The sequence below is a fragment of the Mustela erminea genome, chromosome 6 (genome assembly GCF_009829155.1).
Source record: "Mustela erminea isolate mMusErm1 chromosome 6, mMusErm1.Pri, whole genome shotgun sequence".
NCBI classification, from domain to species: domain Eukaryota; kingdom Metazoa; phylum Chordata; class Mammalia; order Carnivora; family Mustelidae; genus Mustela; species Mustela erminea.
This window is the reverse complement of record NC_045619.1, coordinates 47,894,161-47,919,132: the sequence shown is the minus strand read 5'-3', so window position 1 is coordinate 47,919,132 and position 24,972 is coordinate 47,894,161.

Genomic DNA, 24,972 nt, shown 5'->3' with positions numbered 1-24,972 from the left:
AGGAATTTGAAAAGATACCCAATTCTTTTCAACAAACATATATATTTTTAAAGATTTTATTTATTTATTTGACAGAGAGAGATCACAAGTAGGCAGAGAGGCAGGCAGAGAGAGAGGAGGAAGCAGGCTCCCCGCTGAGCAGAGAGCCCAATGTGGGGCTCGATCCCAGGACCCTGGGATCATGACCTGAGCCAAAGGCAGAGGTTTTAACCCACTGAGCCATCCAGGGGCCCTGATGAGCCATTATCTTAAAAATTATACATCTCAACTGGATATTCAAGAACGAAACATCTGGCTGAAAGTCTTTTCTAGATCCCTCCCAGCTTTGAGATACAATTAACAAATAACATGATGTAAGTTCAAGGTGTACAACATGATAATTTGATGAATAACTTATGTATTGTGACATGATGACCACAATAGGATTAGTTATGCCTCCACACCTCCCATAATTACCATTTCTTTTTTGTGGAGACAACATTTAAAATTTACTCTCTTAAAGACAAAACCAGGGAAGGAGGCAAACCATAAGAGCCTCTTAATCTCAGGAAACAAACTGAGGGTTGCCTGAGGAGAGAGGGTGGGAGGGATGGGGTGTGGGTGATGGACATTGGGGAGGATATGTGCTATGGTGAGTGCTGTGAGGTGTGTAAGACTGATGATTCACAGACCTGGACCCCTGAAGCAAATAATACATGATATGTTAATAAAAAATGTACTTTTAGCAATTTTCAATTGTACAATACAGTATTGTTAACTATAGGTACCGTGCTAAACATTAAATCCCTGGAACTTAGTTATAACTAATTATAAATTTAATTATAAATTTGTACCCTTTGACTCACATCTTCTCATTTTCCCCACCATCCAGCCCTTGACAATACCCATTCTATTCTTTCTAGGAGATCTTTTTTTTTTTTTTTTATGTTTCACATATAAGTGATACTATACAGTGTCTGTCTTATTAATTTCTTATTTTACTTATCATAATGCCCTCAAGGTCCATCCATGTTGTTATAAATGGCAAAATTTCCTACGTTCTCATGGATGAATATTTCTTTACACACACACACACACACACAATCCATACCCTTATCCAATCATCTGTTGACAAACACTTAAGCTCTTTGCGTACCTTGGCTGTTATGAAGAACGTTGCAATGACTGTAAGAGTCTGATATCTCTTTGAGATCTTATTCTCATTTCCTTTGGATATATATCCAGAAGTGGAATTATTTGAGCATATGGTAGACCTATTTCAAATTTTTTGAGGAACCTCCATACTGTTTCCCATGGTGGTTGTACCACCTTATATTCCCACCAACACTATAAGAGAGTTCTCTTTTCTCCATGTCCTTGCCAACATTTGTTATCTCATCTTTTTGGTTTGCATTTTTCTGATCATTAGGGATGTTGAGTATCTTATCTTTTATGTACCTGTTAGCCACTCATATGTCTTCTTCAGAAAAATGTCCATTGGGTTCCTCTGCCCATTTTCCTGTCATTTTTTTTTTTTACTATTGAGCTACATAAATTATTTGTGTATTTTGAATATTAACTCATCAGATATGGTTTGCAAATATTGTCTCCCGTTCTCCACATTGCCCTTTCATTTTGTTGACTGTTTCTTTAGTTGTCCAGAAGCCTTTTAGTTCGACATGGTCCCACTTATATTTGCTTTTGTTGCTTGTGATTTCAGTGTTTTACCCAAAAACTTGTTGTCAAGAACAATGTCAAGGAGTTTCCTCCCTGTTTTCTTTCCAGAGTATTAAGGATTCAGCCTTATGTTTAAGTCTTTATTTTAGTTTTTCTGAGTGGCATAAGATAGGGATCCAATTTCTTTTCTTCTTTTTTTTTTTAAGATTTTATTTATTTATTTGACAGAGATCACAAGTAGGCAGAGAGGCAGGCAGAGAGAGAGGGGAAGTAGGCTCCCCACTGAGCAGAGAGCCTGATGTGGGGCTCGATTCCAGGACCCTGAGATCAAGACCTGAGCCGATTACAGAGGCTTAACCCACTGAGCCACCCAGGCGCCCTAGGGATCCAATTTCATTCTTCTGTATGTGGTTATCCAGATTTCCCAACACCACTTGTTAGAAAGACTATCTTTTCCTTGTAAAATATTAGTTGACTCTGTAGGGGAGAGTTTATTTCTGGCTTGGCCATTCTGTTTCTTTGTCTGTCTACTTTCATGCCTGTACCTTGCTGTTTGGATTATTCCAGCTCAGTAATATAGTTTGAAATCAGAAGTGTGATGACTCCAACTTAGTTCTCTCTCATGATTGCTTTGGTTATTTAAGGTATTCTGTAATTCAGCACAAATTTTAGGATTGTTTTCTCTATGTCTGTGAAAAATGCCATTGGAATTTTGATAGGGATTACATTGGATCTGTAGATGGATTTGGGTAGTATGGACATTCTAACAATTTTTCCAATCCACGAACATGGATATCTTTCCCTCTGTGTCTTCTCTACTTCTTAATGTCCATCAATGCCTTATAGTTTTCCGTGTATTTCTTTGTCAGCTATTTTGTTGCTAGTGTAGAGAAACACAACTGATTTCTGTATATTGATCATTTAGCCTGCAACTTCATTTAATTTCATTATGATTAGTCCAACAGATTTTTAGTGGAATGTTTAGGATTGTCAACGTATAAAATCATATTCTCCCCAGAGATAATTTTACTTTTTCTTTCCAATTTGGATGCTTTTTATTTCTTTTTCTTGCCCAATTAATTGCTTTGGCCAGGACTTACTGTATTGAATAGGAGTGGTAAGGGTGGTTACCCTTTTCTTATTCCTGATCTTTAAGGAAAAGCTTTCTGCTTTCCACCATTGAGTATGAACTTAGCTATGGACTGGTCATAGAGTCCTTTGTTGAGGCAGTTTCCCTTTCTACTCAGTTGAGAGTTTTTTTTTTTTTTTCATGAAAGGATGCTGCATTTTATCAAATAACTTTTCTGTACTACTTGAGAGGATATGATTTTTGTTTTCCATCCTGCTAATGTGGAATATTACATTTATTGATTTACATATGTTTTAAAACCCACCTGATCATGGCATATGCTCTTAATACGCTGCTAAATTTGGTTTGCTAATATGTTTGAGAATTTCTGCATTTATATTTATCAGATATTGGCCTGTACTTTTCTTGTGGCATTCTTTTTTTTTTTTTTTTAAGATTTTATTTATTTGACAGAGATCACAAGTAGGCAGAGAGGCAGGCAGAGAAAGAGGAGGAAGCAGGCTCCCCGCTGAGCAGAGAGCACGATGTGGGGCTCCATCCCAGGACCCTGGGATCATGACCTGAGCTGAAGGCAGAGGCTTTAACTCACTGAGCCACCCAGGTGTCCCTCTTGTGGCATTCTTATCTGGCTTTCTATCAGTGTAATGCTGGCCTTGTAAAATGAGTTTGAGAGGTTTCCTCCTCTTCAATTTTTTGGAAGAGAGAATTTGAGAATGACTGGCATTAGTTCTTCTTTAAGTGTTTCATAGAATTTACTGGGGAAGTCATCTGGTCCTGACTTTTTCTTTGTTGGGGGTTTTGGATTACTGCTTCAGTCTCCTTACTATTAATTGGTCTTCTCATATTTCCTATTTCTTCATGGTTCAGCCTTGGTAGGTTATATGTTTCTAAAAATTTATTCATTTCTTCTTGGTTATCCAATTTGTTGGTGTATAGTTGTATTCATAGTAGTCTCCAGTGATCCTTTTCATTTATGTAGTATCATTGTGATGGCTCTGCTCTCACTCCTGATTTTGATTTTGAGTCTTCTCAAACAGGACTAAGACTTCTTTTTGTCCACATAGTTTTGTCGATTTTGTTCATCTTTTCAAAATACCAGCTCTTAGTTTCATTTTTTTAAATTGTTTTTGTGGTCTCTATTTCTGCTCTGATCTTTGTTACTTCCTTCCTTCTGCTAACATTTGGGCTTATGCTTTTTTTTCCAGTACCTTCCAGTATAGTTGTTGGGTTTACTTTTTTTTTTTTAATGTAACCATTTATTACTATAAACTTCCCTCTCAGAACTGCTTTTGCCACATCTGGTAAGTTTGGGTATGTTTGTTTCCATTTTCATTTGTTTCAATGTATTTGTTTTTTCTCTTTTGATTTTCTTCTTTGACCCATTCCAGAGTGTGTTGTTTAAATTCCATGCAACTGTGAATTCTCCAGTCTTATTCCTATTACTGATTTCTCATTGCAAACCACTGTGGCCAAAACAGTTGCTGGGTACAATTGCAATCTAAAATTTCCCAAGAGTTATATGATTCATCTTGAAGAATGGTTTGTGTGCAGTTGAGAAGAATGTGTTGGATGGAATGTTCTATGCATGTCTGTTCGGTCCATTTGGTCTACAGCATTGTCAAGTTCAGCATGTTTTTAGTGATTTTCTGTCTGATCTATCCATTGTTGAAAGTGGAGTGTTAAAGTGCCACTGTTATTGTATTGTTATCTCTCCCTTCAGATCTGTATTTTCTTCATATACTTAGAGGTGTCCTAATTTAGTGTTCATATATATTTATGATTATGTCCTCTTGATAAATTGACCTCTTTATCATTATATAATGACCCCATCTTTTGTTAGATTTTGAATTAACATCCAGTTTGTCTGGTGTAAGTACAGCTACTCCCGCTCTCTTTTGGTTTCTACTTGCAAGGAATATCCTTTTCCATCCCTTCACTTTGAGCCTATTTGTGTTTGTAAAGTTGACCGCGGTCTCTTGTAGGCAGTACATAGTCAGGTCTTATTTTTCTATCCTTTATCCCTTCTATGCCTTTTCATTCTTTTTTTTTTTTTTTTAATATTTTATTTATTTATTTGACAGAGAGAAATCACAAGTAGATGGAGAGGCAGGCAGAGAGAGAGAGGGAAGCAGGCTCCCTGCTGAGCAGAGAGCCCGATGCGGGCCTTGATCCCAGGACCCTGAGATCATGACCTGAGCGGAAGGCAGCGGCTTAACCCACTGAGCCACCCAGGCGCCCCCTTCTATGCCTTTTGATGGGAGAATTTAGTTAACTTACACTTAGAAAAACTGTTGATATGTAAGAACTTACTAATGACATCTTATTGTTTTCTGGCTGTTTTGTAGTTCCCTTGTTCCTTTTCTCTTTCTGCCTTTCTTTGTGAATTGATGGTTTTCTGTATGCACGGATTCCCTTCTATTTATCTTATGTGTATGTACTATAACAACAGGCACTTGTAGCAACCCTATCAGTGCTCTGCCCAGATCCTTTTGGATCTTGTTTGTAGGTTCCTGTATACCTTCTGTTGGACTTCTGTGTGTCCTTACTCTAAATAGTCTGCAACTATAACTCACTCTGAGTCCTGCTCTTGGGATATTAGAACTGTTTACTCACACAGACAAAACTGTCTTAAGTGCCTAGGAGTTTATGTCTCCTTGGATGGCCAGTGAGTTTCTGATATGGGTTTATGAAATGGGTTTGTGAAAGACCAACTCTTTGGCCACCAGCTGGGACAAACTCCAAGATACAATTTACATTCCCGAGCTGCCCTCCTGAAGGACCAGGTAGAAGCTGGGGCTTTACCTGAAATTGTGCTTTTGCTTGGATTCTTCCCCGCCCTGTCATGTTTTTCTTACCCCCATACCTAGTCTTCTCATGGGAGCATTTGCTTAGTACATCACTTGCCCATGAATCCTCATCTGCTTCTGGGAAATCTGAACTCAGACTCTGCTGTGTAGAAGAAAATAAAAAACAAAATTTAATCAGTGCTTGCAGAGACCAAAAACAAGTGGAAAGTCTTGTGTATGGATGGTTTGCTTTCCTGAGAGGCTCATCCAGAGTTCAAAATGCATGGTCTATGTAACTGTACATATGAGGAGTAAGGTCTTTGTAAGTATGACATTAATATAGTATCATATTTGCTCAGTCACAAAGAAATAGGGAAAGGGGATGAGGATGACTACACTCAAAGTTGCAACTTTCTTTATGGGTGCTCCCTCTTCTGTGGCCCCTTGGCATCTAATACTTACACAATTGCTGTTGTAAGTACTTGCTTCCCTCCCTTAGATTGTGAGAACTCTGATGGGGAAAAATGTGCGTGTTTTGTTCATGGTCATATTCTAGAGCCTTCCACAATGTCAGGCACTAAGTAGGTGCTCCGTCAATATGTACCAACTACACATGGGAGCCTTGTGACCATGAAGCTAGGTCTCTAGAGGTAGATCATGCTGTGTTCAGGACTCCTCAGGACTAAATATAGGTTAAAAGATTTTGGAGTTTAGGCTGTCCCCACTGTAGGCACAATGGTCACATACCAGAGAAACTGGCTGTTCTGGTTCACTGTTACATTGTTTTTACCCGTTCTTCCAGCTAAGTGTCGGTAAGAAGCCTCATGGAGAACCTCACAGAGGCACAATTTCTTCAGACCTATGAAGTCTTGGGGAAGGCTCACTGTGTTAGCCCTAGGGTTTCCTAGCTTAAGAAAAGAAAGAAATTTGATATGATCTGAATTCAGTGTTCTGAAAATGGTAAGATTTTGAATGATAAGCTAATCTAGCAGTCTTAATGTACTAGAACGAAGCCACTGGTCCCGGAGACGGAGAAGAGAGCATTCTAGAAGATTGTTTTTGCCTTTGCTTTATATTTGTACTCCAAGGGCCTGTGAATAAATTGCATCAAATGTCACTTGAGTTCAATGCCTCTGAGAGCCAGACTGTCTTCTTGTTATCCCCCTGTCCATGTCTGTGATTCAGCCACTTTGTGGTGGGAAAGAACAGTAGGACCTGTTTCCTTCTCCAGTACCCAAGGAGGAGTCACAGAACCCTGATGGGGGTTGTCCAAAAAATAACAATTTTCCATCAGGGTTAAGTATTTGGAAAATGATGCCAAGGGCAAAAGAAGAAAACTAGAGCTGTTTGTTTTTATTTATTTGTCAAGTTAAAGATCTGTGAAAGGCTGGTGAAAGCTATTATTTTCAATCTTCTCCCTTGGTCCATATCATACCTTGAAAGTTTAAGCAACTCTTGCTGGCCACAGGGTGATTAGAAGCTGTCTGCTTCCTCCCCTGCCCAGTTTCTCAGATATTGGGAGAGTGGAATGTTGGCTGAAGGGTCAATTGAGCAATATTTTATATTTTAATTTCTTGCTAAAGAACTGATACATTGTTGAACAGGTTCTATGAGTGAATTCTGTTCTGTATCTCTTCCAAATGCCTTAAATGGTGCCACTGTACTTAAATAATTTTGTATTTTTTAGAAGTTCTGCCCACATTAAACTTCATCCCTTCCTCCACATGGTTACCATTTGCCCAGTAGCATATAGACTAAGGCCCATATCCCTAAGTCAAATTTTGGAGACAATGCGGCTTTTAGATTGAGGTTTAGTTCTTTAGTCTGTTTAGATTTGGCACCAAAACCACAAAAAATTGATGCGAGCCATTGCTCTAAAAACACTGCCATGAGCCTGTCACTAGAAGCTGCTTTTGGCTCTAAATTGCCAAGGGGAAAGAAGCCAAACTTGGGTTTCCTGTTGAGGTCCTTGAGCAACATTAGCTTCTGCCAAATGCACATTTTTGGAATTAATTTCTTTTTTAAAGCCATCAGTTAGAGAATGTTGGGTGTGAGTATTTTAAAACAACTCTAAAAATAACAAAGTTATAAATGAGGTTGTCAGTTAACTACAGTTTAGTCCTTGAGCCAATAACTATTTATTGAGCACTTATTATCTGCCAGGAATTACACGGCTATTTAAGACAAATTTAACTTTAAGATAAACTTGAATTTCCTGTTGTCTTCCAAACAATAAATATTACAGAAGCATAAACAAGCATGAGTTGTCAAGATAATCATCTCTTTATATTTTTGTTCTGATAGTTTTCAAGTTGACTGGTTCTCTTAAGACAAAATAAGCTTTTGATAAAGAATTATGCAAAGCCAAGCCTTTCATTAATATTTATATTCTTAACTTACTCCATCAGTAATCACTGAAGTAGATAAAAGATGGAAATAAGAATGTGTGATGACCTGATAAGATACTGATCTGTGCCTCATATACACATTCTACAGGAAGCTTTACCCAATAGGGTGCTGACTGGGAAAGAACAAGTGAAAATTCTGTAAAGCAGTGGGATAGGCTCAGGGTGAGGGCCATCTAAGAACTGTATCAGAATCTCATTTTATATTCTCAGAAGTATGCCCATCACACTAGCAGGCACTGCATTTTTGGATAAGGGAGAAAATGCACTTTGATTCTTATTCCCTCTGTGTTGTAGTTCAGATTCTGTGGAGGAATGAGTAAGTGCTCTTTCTCTAAAATATCTAATGAGCAGGCACCTCGATGGCTCAGTTGGTTAAGCAACTGCCTTTGGCTCAGGTCATGATCCTGGGGTCTGGGGATGGAGTCCTACAACATTTTCCCCTTGCTCTGTGGGGAACCTGCTTCTCCCTCTCCCTCTGCCTGCTACTCCCCCTGCTTGTGCTCTCTCTCTTACTCTCTGTCAAATAAATAAAGTCTTTAAAAAAAATCTAATAAACATCACAAATGTGCATTGTCATCTCACTTGGGAATCCTGAGTTAAGCCAATCTTTTGTTTTTCAGCAGGCTTTATAGAAGCACTAATTAAGTCATTTAAAGTAGGTGTGAAGTAAAAATTTCATTGAAACACCTAAGTATTGGGCTGCCTGGGTGGCTCAGTTGTTACGTGTCTGCCTTTGGCTCAGGTCATGATCCCGGGGTCCTGGGATCAAGTCCTGCATCGGGCTCCCTGCTCAGCACAAGGCCTGTCTCTCCCTCTCCCTCTGCCCCTGCTTGTATTCTCTCTCTCTCTCTCAAAAACAAACAAAGAAACAAACACCTAAGTATGTTGTTTGTCCATTAAATATTGAGTAGCCATGAATTAAAGTTTTGTGTTTGGTGTTGGATTTAATATAAGTGAATAGGACACTGAGTCTGTCTTCTAGAAGCTTGCAGTCCAGTGGGCTGACGAAGTCAAGCAAGGACAACTCAAGGCACTAGATAACTTGGTACAGGGGAGAGAGAATTGTATCTGCCTGGGATAAATGGAAGGAAAATTAGCTGATACACAAAAGGTGCCTTTTGAGTTTGAGCTGATTCTGGGTAGCTGAGTAAGTGTTAGAAAGAATATGTGAAAGAGAGAGGTAAGGAGCAATATCAAGAAGCCGTAACAGAAAATACAGACGTGTTTATATAAAACTTGTATCATAAACGTGGTAGCAAACAGAATAGGTAACTATAATATTTTGATGCAAATGATGTAAAAAATGTCAACAGTAGGGGCGCCTGGGTGGCTCAGTGGGTTAAGCCACTGCCTTCGGCTCGGGTCATGATCCCAGGGTCCTGGGATCGAGCCCCGCATCGGGCTCTCTGCTCAGCGGGGAGCCTGCTTCCTCCTCTCTCTCTGCCTGCTTCTCTGCCTGCTTGTGATCTCTCTCTGTCGAATAAATAAATAAAATCTTTCAAAAAAAAAAGGATTAAAAATGTCAACAGTATTTTATACAAGGATTTTATTTTATTAAGACTTATTTATTTATTTGATAGAGAGCATGAGTAGAGGGAGAGGGGCAGAGAGAGAGAGGGACAAACAGGTTCCCCACAGCCCGATGTGGGGCTCGAACCCAGGACCCCAAGATCATGACCTGAGCTGAAGGCAGATGCTTAACCAACTTAGCCACCCAGGGTCCCTACAAAGATATATTTTAAATCACCTAAAGAATCTTGAGAGAGCAATCAGGTAACACCCACTAAAAATGTCTGTATGTTTTGATCCATAATCTTCACTGCTTGAAATCTAGCCATCAGAAAAGAAAAAAGTGCATGGGATTATAAATGCAATATTTATTACAGCATTGTTCTTGGTGGCAAAAATCTGGAAACAATGTGAATGTCCATCCAGAGGGGAAGAGTCAAGTAAATTACAGCACTGCTTATACCACGGAATATTAGATAGCTATTACAAAGACTGAATTGCAGCTGTACAAGCTGACTTAAAGGGATTTCCACCAGAAAACATTGGGTGAGGTCGGCATGATGCAGAAAAATCCATGCAGTACGATCCTATCTTCCAAAGAAAAGGACATGAACCTGTATAAAATGCGTGTGTATAAGCGTGTGTGCGTGGACATATTAGTGGGTGGCTCATGTGAGGAAAGGGAGAAAGAGTAAGCCAAGAAACAAAAGGGGGAGTAATACAGTAAAAAAGACATTACATCACACACACATGTATATGTACAATATATGTATGCCTACCCAGTGTGTTTATATATTTTATATAAATTATATCTTATATCAAGTCATAGATCACTGTTTTATGAGAGCTACATGGAGAAAGAGAGAGAGATACAGAGAGAACATCTTTTAAGAAAAAAATAATACTAACTGAAGGGTACCCCAGGCAGACCGGGCACCCTGTGTGAAACCACCAGCATACTGGGGGGGATTACAAAGACGTGTAACACAGGGCACAGTCAAGACCCATCTTTCCTTCTTCAGGACCTAATACTCTCATCACATATCACTATAAGCGTAGGTGGGGTGGGTGATATTTCTTTTCAAGCTGATTGATATTTCTTAAGGAATTTAGGGCACATATCCTGGCATCATTATTAGCAGGAGGAGAAATTTCCTTTCCATAGGAAGATGTTAATTTTCAGGTGTAGATTGTCTGGTTCATTACATCCTGTGACATCACAAGCTGTGGGGTCTGGGAGTGAAGGGGGCCTGGGGCTGAACCAGCAGGGAGGATTACCAGGGAGACCTACCCCCACCAAACTAGATCACGTGACCTCTCAAATCTCAATCCCGCTTGCAAAAGAGAGCAAAGACTTTGTGCCTTGGAGGAAGGGCATGCAAACAGCCCAGAAATTCTTATCAAGAACCTTGAGGGGCGCCTGGGTGGCTCAGTGGTTAAGCCTCTGCCTTCAGCTCAGGTCATGATCTCAAGGTCCTGGGATTGAGCCCCGCATCGGGCTCTCTGCTCAGCAGGGAGCCTGCTTCCTCCTCTCTCTCTGCCTGCCTCTCAGCCTACTTGTGATCTCTGTCTGTCAAATAAATAAATAAAATATTTAAAAAAAAAGAAAGAACCTTGAGACAAGCATGCCAGTGACACAACATACCATTCTGTCCCCCTGCTTCCCATCAGCTTCCTGAGTTAAAGTCCTTTTTTTTTTTTTTTTTTTTGGCCTTCTTGAGTAATGGAAATACCTTTCATGGGTGTCAAAATGTTTGTTAAATCAATTCTATTTATTTTCTCCTAAATGTCACACCTACCACAGTCACAGTCGTAATTAAATTGAACCACAATTAAAAGGTAGACTAATCATTGTCAGCCTGAACAGTGGGCTGAGAGGCAGGAGAGACTGAAACCACTCTGAGCCACTCAGATTTTACAGGGCAAGAGAACCTACAACCATAGCCAGGCGAGCTCATAGGAGAAATGGTCAAGAGATGACAACAGACAAAGAAGAGAATAGGAAGTAAGAAGGAAAGATTTGGACAAAGGTATAAAGATGACCTGGAAGCCACTGGAATAATTGAGGATGGCCATTTCCACTAAATCTACTTCACTGTTAATGAAAAATAAACAGCCTATTATCAGTGCTGTCAGCCAAGATGTGGGAGGAGGCGGGAAGCTATTATGTGGTGATTTGGAACATGGTCTCCAAAGCAGGCTATGCTCTCAGCTCTGCCGTGTTCTAGCCAGAAATTCCTTAGCCTCTCTGTCCCTCAGTTTCTTCCTCTGTATAATGGAGATGATGATGATGGTATTATTTACAACCGCAAGTTATTATGACGTTAGAGTGAATAAACCAGCAAAACGCATTTTCTACGCCGCTCGCACATAGTAGGTGCTCTGTAAGTGTCAGCCATTATCATTCCCTTTCTTTTAGAAGAGAGAAGTAAGCACCCTACACTAGGACCTGGGAATCCTTTTCCCTAAAAGTAGATAAAATATTTAAATATTTGGAACAAGAGAAGAAGGAAAAGAAAAAGCACAGACTGTTTGCAAAATGCCTGTAAGAAGTCTCTTCTTAAAAAAAAAGAAGTCTCTTCTTATCCAAGAAGTTTGCTTTTTTGATATGTAGTGGGTTTTTTTTTTTTTTAAGAGACTAGTGTCCCAAATGAGGAAAGAAAATTGGTATTGCGCCTGCCTTAGAGGAGTAGAGGTGGTAAGCTGGGATGACCCCGGGGGCTTCCGCTTCTGACCCAGATGAGGTCATGAAAGGGCTCAGAAAATCACACCCCCCCCCCCAGCTCGGCTCTGATCTATGGGCAAAATTCTTTTTCTCCTTCTCTTAGTCCAAGAGAACTGAATGGGCTCAGAAGTCCTGGACTGTTCAGACGTTCCAAGCGGTGTCCCCTTGGCAGACTACAGGGAATGTCTGTGTGTGGTTCAGCTCTGTCGTGAGCAGGAAATGAAGGGACCAAAAAGCCCCTTGTCCTGGGCTCTGAAACTTCCGCTTCCTGGTATCTGAGACTTCTACCTCATCCTGAGTAAAGTAACTAAGATGAGGCCTAGGTCAAAGCAAGGGTGGGTTCTAAATTTTGGAACCTAAAACGAGGCCGACTCTGATAGGCAGAAGGGAACATTAACTTTCTGGAGTTAATTAGGCAACGAGAATCAGATTCCTTTAAAATATTTATAGTCTTTCATCCAGCAATTCTATTTCTAAGACTGTATCCTGAAGAAAGAGTAGATATGAACATTCTTAAGCATCACTCAAGGATGTTCATTGCAGTACTGTTTTAATCATAATAAACTTGGAAGCAATTTATATGTCCAAAACCAGGTTTTAACTAGATTAGGATTCATGTGTTTTATGGGCTCTTATGGAGCGACTAAAAATCAAGATATAGAAGAATGTTGATTGATACTGGAAAATGTTCACAATTTATTGGCAAGTACATTCTGCAGAAAGCCTCAGTGATAGCTAGAGGAACCAAAGCTAACTAACCCCTCCTTGAGCCACACATTTTAGCCTATAGAAAGGAGCACTTCTAATGTTGAAAAGCATTAAGTGTAGTTGAGTGGACAAAAAAGGGTCAGCCCTAGGACTACCTGGGTGGCTCAGTCTGCTAAGTGTCTGCCTTTGGTTCAGGCTGTGATCCCAAGGACCTGGGATCAAGTCCTGCATCCGGCTCCCCTGTGCTCGCTTCGGCAGCACATATACTGCATCCGGCTCCCCTGTCAGCTGGGAGCCTCCTTCTCCCTCTCCCTCTGTACTGCCCCCTCCTTGTGCGTTTGCTCTCCTTCTCTCTCTTTGTCTCTCTCTGACAAATAAATCTTTGAAGGAAAAGAAAAGAAAGAAAAGGAACAGCTCTGGTCCCAGACCTCTCAAATTTCCAGTATTATCTCCCAGGATGGACATAATGAAAACACCACCAACTTCCCCATAGACTCCCCTGCTCTGCATTTCCATGAGGGAAGCAGAATTTCCCTTCACAGGGATCCCACCTCTGGCCAGAGCTCATCCATGCAGTGTCGTCTGCCTCTCTACACACGTGTTGTCCATACGCCTGTCCATGTTAAGTAATGCCTGTAGGACCAGAAATATATGTATAAATACACACACCACATTGATGGTGTTTATCTCTGGGTGGTGGGATTATGAGTAATTTTTGTATTTCTCCTTTAAGCGTTTGTTTTATATATTGTTTCATATAGCAAGCATATATTACATTTCTAAAAGGGAGCAGAGGTAATCCATTAATTTAAATCTATGCCAATGGGCTGATCCTAAAGTAAGATCATTGCCCCAAGAGAAGAAAGGGTCCTGATTTTGCTTCTAACCTACAGTGGGGATCTTGGGCAAGTCATTCACTTCACCTTCCAAGCCACAATTTCCTTGTTTGTAAAATGAACCAGTGGAAAAAATAATTCATAAAGTTCCTTCTACCTTTAACAATCCTGATCCAACAAGTTTGTTTGCTTTTTTGAAGGGTGAAGAACAGAAGGATGGTTCTGGAAGACCTTGAGAAGCTCAGAAGCTCCCAGGTATGTAAGTGGAAAAGATGACAATAAAATCAATCAAACTAAAAGCTGGTTGCAATGTCTGAAATTTTTGTTGTAATTTTTTCTTTAGAGCACACGTTACATTTCTAGGGAAAAATCTCATTTCTTATTTGCCAAACAGGAATGACTTTTAAGGACTAGTTCTCTATCAAGGCTCGTGTTTACTCGGAAGCCCCCTCTCCCCTCCAACAGGTGGTGATTAAACTAAACGAGATTTTAAATTCCCCTGAACTTTGCTGTGATAGGATTCACTCGTCCATCTGGTGAACGTTATGAAGCACATACCTCTGAGTTGTTCTAAGCACAAGCTATGAGGTGTGAAGGGACCCCAGACTCTTCCCTGACCTCCGTGTCAGCACAATGCTATGACAGACCATCCAGCCAGGTTCTCTTCTTTAAAACGACTTTGGCAAAGTCTCGTAGAAACAGAACATCTTCATGTAAAGATTTCTCAAGTGTGTTTGTATTAGCAAAAACAATGTTGTTGTTGTTGTTTTTTTAAAGATTTTTGTTTGTCAGAAAGAGAGAGAGAAAGCACAAGCAGGGGGAGCAGCAGGTAGAGGGAGTAGCAGGCTCCCGACTGAGCAAGGAGCCTGATGTGGGGCTCCATCCCAGGACCCTTGGATTGTGACCTGAGCCCAAGGTAGATTCTTAACTGACTGAGCCACCCAGGTATCCCAGCAAAAACACCATATAAGGGGTTCTTGGGTGGCTCAGTGATTAAGCATCTGCCTTTGGCTCAGGTTATGGTCCCAGGGTCCTGGGATTGAGCCCAGCAAGAGGCTCTCTGCTCTGCAGGAAGCCTGCTTCTCCCTCTCCCATTCCCCATGCTTGTGTTCCTTCTCTCTCTGCCTCTCTCTCTGTCAAAAAAAAAAAAAAAAAAAAAAATCTGAGCACCTGGGTGGTTCAGTGGGTTAAGCCTCTGCCTTCAGCTCAGGTCATGATCTCAGGGTCCTGGGATCGAGCCCGCATCAGACTCTCTGCTCTGAGGGGAGCCTGCTTTCCCTTTCTCTCTCCGCCTGCCTCTACTTGTGATCTCTGTCAAATAAATAAATAAAATCTTAAAAAAAAAAAAAAAACCACAAACCACCATTTAAGGGGTTTACAGAAACATTGAATCTTTAAAAAAAACTCTTGTACCAGGTAAAAGAAATTACCAGTCTGAAATGACAATAGGGAATCCAATGACCTCTGCTGTCAATTTTCCATACCTATTTTAAAAATGACATTTTGGGGCACCTGGGTGGCTCAGTGGGTTAAGACTCTTTGGCTCAGGTCGTGATCTCAGGGTCCTGGGATTGAGTCCCGCATCAGGCTCTCTGCTCAGCAGGGGACCTGCTTCCCTTCCTCTCTCTCTCTGCCTGCCTCTCTGCCTACTTGTGATCTCTCTCTGTCAAATAAATAAATAAAATCTTTTAAAAAAATAAATAAAAATAAAAAATAAAATAAAATAAAAATGATATATATATATATTTTTTTAGTATTTCTAAATATACTTCATGCTGTCCTAATAATGTTCATTAAAAATTTAAAAATCACCCACTATCCCACCACCTCAACCATTTATTTTTCTACATTACTTTCCAGGCCCTCTCTGTGCATGTATATAATTTTTATGTAGTTGTAGTCCATAATGGATATATGTTTGGGGGTCCTGCTTTTTTACATATCACATTAGATCTGGAACTTTTCTCTGCTGTTACCTTATAGTTTGCATAAATGACCATTTATAACACTATACTATTCCACCAAGAAGATGATTTTACTTTTTTTTTTTTTTTAAGATTTTATTTGTGGGGCACCTGGGTGGCTCAGTCATTAAGCATCTGCCTTCAGCTCAGGTCATGATCCCAGAGTCCTGGGAGCAAGCCCCACATTGAGCTCCCTGCTGGGCAGGAAGCCTGCTTCTCCCTCTCCCACCCACCCTGCTTGTGTTCCCTCTCTTGCTGTGTCTCTCTCTGTCAAATGAATTTTTTAAATCTTTTTTAAAAAAACCAAAACATTTTATTTGTTTACTTGACAGAGAGAGAGCAGGAGAGCACAAGCAGGGGGAGATGCAGACAGAGAGGGAGAATCAGACTCCCTGCTGAGCAGGGAGACTGACCTAGGGCTCTTTTCTAGGATCCTGGGATCATGACCTGAGTCAAAGACAATTGCTTAACCAACTGAGCCACCCAGAGACCCCTGAGATTTTTTTTTTTAACATGCTTGATAATGTTCTCCCGGGACAGCCTGATCCTTAGTAGCTACTATCATGATTTACAGCCTCTGTGAAAACCTGGAACCATCATCTGCTGCTAAAATTTACCCAACAGTGATTTGATCCCTCATACAAAGCCTTCCCTGCCTTTTCTGTAGGGTGAAGATATTTGAGGAAAGTCAAGATTTGTAATCCCTAACTTCTATAGTACTAACTGGTTTTCATCAGTTTATGCTTCCCCTCCTGACAGGAAGCCTAAGGAAGAAGACAATGTTGTAGGAAAGAGAAAGAGAGAAAGAAAAGAACTTAAGTACCAAAGATACTCAACCTGCTTTAAAATAGTCCCTAGTGTTCCTTCTGAACACCATTCCCTTGGGACTTGAGGGGGCACGCAGTATCATTGTCTGCATTTTCAGATGGAGAAGTGGAAATCACCAAGGTTAAGGGACTGGCCAAAGGCCAAAATCCCAGCCTGAGGAGGAGTCAATGCGAAAATTTCTGCCTGTTGGCTCGTTGCGCTGAAGTGGTCTCCTATGAGGGCCTTTACAACCACTCATCCAGAGGCCCCTCGACTCCCACCGTTGAGTGACCTCCATAAAGTAGGTCAAGGAAATTTCCAAGGGATTTCCAGGATAGCACTTTGCTGCTGCTCTCCATCACTACCCCTCCCTCTAAACCAGGAAACCAGGCTACTCCAAGAGTGAGAGGGCATCTCTCTACTTCCTTTCAGGGGCAAGCCTATCCTTCCCCTTACACCCACCTCCAAGCCCAGCCACCAAAAATAATGGAGTAGTTTGTGACCTTTATGGGACCTCTTACGAAAGGAAAATGTGCTTGGCGAGGTAGTGTGCCATAGCGTGAAGCACATGGGATCTGGAGTCAGCCCAGTGGGCTGGACTCCAGGTTATTCTCAGGGTGGTAGAAAGTCTGAGCGGTGCTTTGGGTTATAGGAGGAAAGCGTGCCTCCTCTTGGTGGGTGATGGCCTGCTGGTTTGTGGCTTGGCAGTAGATAACAGGCTGATTTCAGCCTGGATTTATCCCCTTGGCTGGGCGCCTTCGTGTGTAGTGATGGACTCACTCAACGATATGTGGGTGTCATATCCATCCTTTACTGGGTGGATGACTTGAGCAAGTTGCTTAGCCTTTCTGAGTCTTGGTTTCCCCATCCATAAAATAGGAAAAATGAGAGCACCTTCCTCCGGCTAAATGAGACAGAGCTTGTAAGCCACGTCACACGGTAGCTGTCTCCTAGGACACAGGCATTCCATAAAATGGTAGCCCTCCTTCTTAGCTGTTTAAGTCGTGGTGTGGCTTTAGAAGACGAGAAAAGCCTACCTTTTACACCTCACTCTCTTGAGAAGCCTGATTTGCCTAGCAACGTATTCTTTAAGTGGAGGACAATTATGAAAAGAGGAGGTGAGATTCATTAGAGATTATTTGTTATTTTAATATAAATGTTATTGTTATCATTCTTTCTGGTTGCACCATCTGAAGGAGGCATATCTGATATGGAATTTCTAATTACATGTTGAGTTCAAGAAAGGATAATTCATAGTCCACACCCCAACACACCCAGGCCTCTGGAGCATACCTGCAATTTTGTTGGATGTCTTGGGTATTGGGATAGTCAACCTTATTCAAGTTATTAGCGAATTCTTGTTCTGCTGTTGTATGGTCGAGGGAGTGATACAAGTGAGTAATTCAGGAGCAAGCACTGAGGAATGTCTAATTTGCATAGGCACAGAAATGAGCCTTCTAGGCTAGGTTTAAAAAAGAAAGGAAAAAAAAAGCCATTGAGTAGTTCTTAGAGCCAGGTAAAATCCCAGCACCCTCAATGAGCAGCTCTGATGTCCACTCTCTAGGACCAGATAGACTGCCTTCCTTTATATATCCATTTTGGTGGGAAGAGGACATTTACAATTTAGCCCTGGGAGATTTAAAAAAATATTCTGGGTCACCTGGGTGGCTCAGATGGTTAAGCATCTCTTCGGCTCAGGTCATGATCTCAGGGTCCTGGGGTCAAGTCCTGGAGTCCCACATTGGGCTCCCTGCTCAGCAGGGAGATGGGTCTACTTCTCCCTCCTCCTTTTGCCCCTTCCCCTGTCTCTGTCTCTTCCTCTCTCTCAAATGAAAAAATAAAATTGAAAATAAGTTTCCTGCCAGTGAATAAATAGAATAGTGGTGTGTGCGTGCGTGCATGTGCGTGTGCGTGTGTGTGTGTGCGTGTGTGTGTGTGTGTGTGCGTGTGTGTGTGTGTTTACAATCACTGGAGGGCAAGAATGAAATCTCAGCTTACCTAAAAGTGGAACACTTGCCTTTTCTAGGTGAACTCATGTATCTCCCGGGGAGTATATCTTTCATCTTGTTAGCGTAACTGCCTCGAAAGAAGTCTATAATCCGTAAATAATGCTGTTGGCTCTTTTCGCCTGGAGTCTTTCATTCAACTTTTATCAAGGAATATTTATAATCAAAGAATTACACTGCGCTTTCAAACAAGCAACTGTAGAAATATCACTCAAGAACTCATTTTGGATCTTGAGAGGAGCCCACTTCACTCACAAAACAAAGCAACAATAACAACAAAAGTCACCACAATAAAGCCTTAACAGAAAGAAGGTGACTAAAGACTTGGTGAGTCAGTGTTAAAGTGACGGAAAATCAAGTTGTTTCCAGTTATTATGGCCCCTCACTTCTTGTTTCTCGGAACCAAATGAGCTGGGAACAAGTCAGGGGAGGTCGGCCGTAGCCTGTACGTGAGTGCCCGTGACAGGATGCCCCACCTGAGCCAAGACTGTTCAGACTGAGCTGTTTGCCTGCTGCCAACTCCTTCATTTTGCAGAGGTGAATGCTTGAAAGCACTTGTTTTTTGAGGGAAAAAAAAAAAAATTTTTTTTTTTTGTTTTCTTGGGAGAGGCATGGAGGAGGGATAAAGAGGGAGTCATAATAGCCTTCTGTCTCTTTTGGTGACACCCCCCCCAACACTCACACAGGTTCCATTGGCCAGAAAGGCTGGTCTGGAGCCAGAAACCCAAGGATGTGGTTTCCAAGCAAGGTGTGTGGGGGTGCTTTTTGGAGCCCGGATGTCAAGCTCAGCACAGGGTTGGTGATAGTTGCCTTCCACCTTCACTTTGCTACAGAAGTCCGCACAGCTTTTTGACTCAGATTCAGGGCAGCCTTATGCTAAATGCATTATGCTTAAGAAGTATATGCATTAACAAGGCATTATGCTAAGTGAAATAAGTCAGACAGAGAAAGACACATACCGTATGATTGCACTTCTATGTGGCATCTAAAAATGCCAAACTCATAGAAATGGTGAGTTGAGTGTTGGTTACCAGAGAGGCTGGGTGGGTGGGGGAAATTGGGAGATGTTGGTCAGAGCGTGCAAATGTCCACTTATAAGGTGGGTAGATTCTGGTGTTCTAATGTGCAGCACAGTGATTACAGTTAATGATACCATATTATATACTTGAAAGTTGCTAAGAGAGTAGATCTTAAATGTGGTCACCACAGAGAAGAAATGGTAATTATGTGAGTTGATAAGAGGTATTAGGTAACCCTATGATGGTAATTGTTTTGTAACACATAAGTATATCAAATCAACAGGCTGTATACCTTAAACGTATTACACAATATTACATGTCACTTATAGTTTGAGACTGGAAAAAAGATAAAATGAGGACCTCTGAAAATCATATTGTAAGTTATCTCATTAAATTGTTTGGCTGTTCATCTTTGCTTACCTTTCAAAACTACCTAGGAAGTGGGAGCCTGGGTAGCTCAGTTGGTTAAGCGACTGCCTTCGGCTTAGGTCATGATCCTGGAGTCTCAGGATTGGGACCGACATCAGCGTCCCTGCTCACTGGGGAGTCTGCTTCTCCCTCTGACCCTCACCTCTCTCATCGTCTCTCTCAAATGAATAAATAATAATAATAATAAAAACCAACTACGTGGAAAGTATATTCTAATTACAGAGACTCAAGGTCCATCCTATTCCTACTCAATCAGAATTTTGAGGGGGTAGAGCTATGTTTAAAATTTTTCTCGGGGTGCCTGGGTGGCTCAGTGGGTTAAAGCCTCCGCCTTCGGCTCAGGTCTTGGGATCGAGCCCCACATCGGGCTCCATGCTCAGCAGGGAGCCTGCTTCCCCCTCTCTCTCTGCCTGCCTCTCTGCCTACTTGTGGTTTCTGCCTGTCAAATAAATAAATAAAATCTTTAAAAAAAAAATTTTTTTTCTCAAGTGATTCTGATGTTTACCAAAGTTGAGTATCAATCAGTATACTAAACCAGACCCACAACTAGGTGCACCTGGAGGGCTTAGTGTGTAAAGCCTGCCTCTCTTGATCTCAGGCTTGTGAGTTCAAGCCCACATTGGGTGTGGCTCCTACTTAAAGACAAAAAAATAAAACAAGAACAACAAAAATAACAACCCACCCCCAACAATTGTATTTAAACCCCAAGGAGACAGGGGCCTATGCAGAAAGCAGGAAATGCCCTCTAGTGGCCAAAAGAAGCCGTCCTCCGTTCTGTTGGCCCTAGGACCCACGGCAGAGTTAGAGATGGGAAGATGAATGTCTATTACAAACCACATTATAGACTCCTAATTGTACCAATGTGCTCTTGAAACTTAAAGATAAGATCCATAAGGGCAGGAACCCCTTTTCTTGTCTCGTCCATGATGGTGCCTGGTACACAGTGTGTATTATACCTGGGCCATTGTAGTATACGACCTAAAGATAAGGCTCTGTATTTCATGCTGCCTTAACATCTGGTAAAACCGGGAGGACTGCAAAGGCCCTAACTGCAAGTTCCTTGCCTGATTCTGCTCTCAAGGAGAAGGTCTCTCAGTGAAACAACACTCCTTATCAAATGGACCAGAGTTTCTGCTTATCCCTGAGTAGCAGGTTCTCTGACAGCCTGTGGAATTGTTTAAACCAGTCAGTCCCATCCTCCTACAGGAACCAGGGAGGCCTCACCCTCCTCTCTTCCTGGGTGCAGGCCCTCTGCGGTGTGTGGTGTCCTTCTCCTGGGGCTGTACTCTGTGTGACTAATAGACTGCTCTTGATCTCGTCTGTCCAGTGAAGACTTTTGTGTTTGCCTCCACTCCCCCCATGATCCTAGGGTGAAAATCCCTCCTTCATCACTAGGGTAAAAAGACACAACCAAAACATCCGTTGAGGGTGTTCAGTAAATATTTGTTAAATGAATGAATGATTAAGACCAAAGGGATCTCAGCAAGCTTAGGGATCTCCACTTTATTTATTGTTCACTTGCATACACTCTCAAAGTGATCGCAGGGCCAAACGAATAATCAGGGTAACAGATTTGTAGAAAGTTAGGGCTGGAAGAGATTTTAGAAATCTTCAGGATTAACTTCGTCATTTTACTTCCAAAAGACCTATTGCCCAGACAAGGCCATGAATTCCTCAAGAAAAAGGACTATGTATTATTTATTCTTACATCCTTTCAACCTAGAACAGAACTGTATGTGTTTGATAAATAGATGAATTTGCAGAGATTAAGTGAATTTCCCCAAACACCTGCTAGTTAATGGCCCTGCAAGGACTCCATTGTAGCAGTCAGTTCAACAGGTATTTATTAAATATCTTCTGTGAGATACAATATCCAGCTAGGGGGCCCTCGGTATGAAAGTGGGACTTGAGGCATGACTATTAAGATAAGAAAGACATTGTCCCTGCCCTATAAGAGTATATATTCTATACTGTCCAATCTGGCAACTGCTAGCCATATGTATTTAGATTAAAATTTAAAATTCAAGGGTACCTGGGTAGCTCAGTCGATTAAGTGTCCAACTCTTGATTTTGGTTCAGGTCATGATTTCAGGTTTGTGCGATCCAGCCCCATCTGCTTAAGATTCTCTCTCTCTAAAAAATAAAATAAAATAAAATTCAAAATTGCTGGGACTACATCAAAGTAAAGAGCTTTTGCACAGTTAAAGAAACAAAACCAAAAGGCAACCTTCTGAACAAAAGACGATATTTGCAAATAATATATCCAATAAGGGACGCCTGGGTGGCTCAGTGGGTTAAGTCTCTGCCTTCTGGGACCCCTGGGTGGCTCAGTTGGTTGGACGACTGCCTTCGGCTCAGGTCATGATCCCAGAGTCCCGGGATCGAGTCCCGCATCGGGCTCCCAGCTCCACGGGGAGTCTGCTTCTCCCTCTGACTTTCTCCTTGCTCATGTTCTCTCTCACTGTCTCTCTCTCAAATAAATAAATAAAATCTTTAAAAAAAAAAAAAAAAAAAGTCTCTGCCTTCTGCTCAGGTCACGATCCTGGAGTCTCGGGATCGAGTCCCCCATCAGGCTTTCTGCTCACCAGGAAGCCTGCTTCCCCCTCTCTCTCTGCATGCCTCTCTGCTTATTTGTGATCTCTCTCTATGTGTCAAATAAATAATTAAATCTTTTTTAAAAATACATCTGATAAGGGATTAGATCCAAAAAATGTAAAGAACTTACACAATTCAATACTAAAAAATAAATCTAATTAAAAATGGGCAGAGGACTTGAATAGACATTTTTCCAAAGAAGACATAAAGATGGCCGACACACAAAAATGTGCTCAACATCATTAATCATCACAGAAATGCAAATCAAAACCATGTTGAGACATCCTCTTGTATCTGTCAGAATGGCTAAAATCAAAAAGACAAGAAATAACAAGTGTTGGCAAGGATACAGAGAAGAAAGGACCCTTGTGCACTGTTAGTGGGAATGCCAGTTGGTATAGCCACTGGGAAAAATAGTATGGAGGATTCTCAAAAATGTAAAAATAGTATTGCTATCTATAAGATCTAGTAATGCCACTACTGGATAGTTACCCAAAGAAAATGAAAACATTAATTCAAAAAGACATATACACCCCTCTATTTATTGCTGCATTATTTATAATGGTCAAGATAGGGAAGTAACCCAAGTGTCCATCCATAGATGATTGGATAAAGACATGTTATGAATCTACGATGAAATATTACTCAGCCATAAAAAAAAAAAAAGTGAAATCTCACCATTTGCAACAACATGGATGGGCTTAGAAGATACAATGCTAAGTGAAATAAGCTAGAGAAAGACAAATATATGATTTCACTCATATGTAGAATTTAAGGAACAAAGAGACAGAAAACAAAAATAAAAACAACAGCAGACTCTTAAATACAGAGATCTGATGGCTCCAGAAGGGAGGCAGGTGGGGGGATGGGGAAAATAGTTAAAGGGGATTAAGAGTACCCTTATCTTGGGGCACCTGGGTGTCTCAGGGGGCTGAGCCTCTGCCTTCGGCTCAGGTCAGGATCTTAGGGTCCTGGGATTGAGCCCCACGTCGGGCTCTCTGCTCAGCAGGGAGCCTGCTTCCCCCCCGCCCTTTGCCTGCCTCTTTGCCTACTTGTGATTTTTGTCAAATAAAATCTTTAAAAAAAAAATAAAGAAGAGTACGCTTATCTTGAGGAGCAGTGAAAAGTGTATAGAGTTGAGGCTTTATATTGTACACCTGAAACTAATATAACATTGAGTGCTAATTATACTTCAATTTTAAAAGTTAAATTAAAAATTCAGTTACCCAGTCACACTAGCACGTTCCATGGATTTAATCGCTATATAGGGGCTAGTGGCTACAGAGATGGATCATTTTGATCGTTCTATAAAGTTCTGTTGGATAGCACTACTATAGAAGGAAAGATGTAATGAAACCTGGCACCATAATATGAAGCAGAAGATAACAGAGGTACCAATTAATTGCCATGGGGTTAAAGGAGGTGGTTTCAGGATCAGCCCCCTCTAGATTCTCAGGCCTCTGAGGACAGGGACTCTGACTCCTAGCACTTGGCATAATACCTGACCTGTAGAAAATGCTTAACCCAATTTATTGATAAAAAATAAACTACCTGCAGAAGTAGTGTTTTTTTCCCTCTAACAGTAGAAAAATAGGAAAGTGTAGGGAATACGAAAATATCCGTAGCCCAATGCTGTAAAATGTTAATATTTTCTATATCTAATTCAGGTCTTGTATTTGTTTTGTTTTAGGAAACATGCAGCTCTAATTCATTTCAAGTGCTAAGAAGTATTCTTTTGTATTAAATGTACCACAACTCATCTATTCTACTTGTGATAGAAATGTGCCATTTCAAATTTTTACAATTAAACAATAAAGCCATAATGAACACTCCTATAAATGTTTTCCTTCTGCAAATATTCAGTTTATTCCTAGAAGTAGTGTTAAAGTCGTACTGCTAGCTATTATTCATATGGCAAAGTATTCTAAATATTGACAAGTTGATTTCCAAGGGGATTGATCAATTTATATTCCCATCAGCTTTGTATGAATGTTCTCATTGTTCCCCATCCTTGTCAACACTCGGTACTGTAGACTTTTATTCTTTGCCAATCTGATAAGGTAAAACGACCCAGTGTAGTATTTCCTAGGAAGTTAAAAACATAAGAACAAGGTTAAAAATGCCTACCCTTCTATAATCCTGCCATTGGGGTATGAGAAGAACACCAGTTAGTGGCTTTTTGTGCTGTGGTGAGAAAATTGGCACTAGGACCAAAGCAGTGGCTGATTTTTGAGATAAGCAAAGCTATGCAAGAGGAGTATAAGACACTTTTACCATCTGGTACCTTCTAGCTACTGCTAGGCATCAAGCCAGGAAACTTTTAAATAGGATTTGGAAATCAGAACATGTTCAGCATGTTTGCAGTGTGTTATATATTCTGCCTCATACAAACAGAATTTATTTTCTCATGTGTCCTATTAAAAGCATTCCAGGT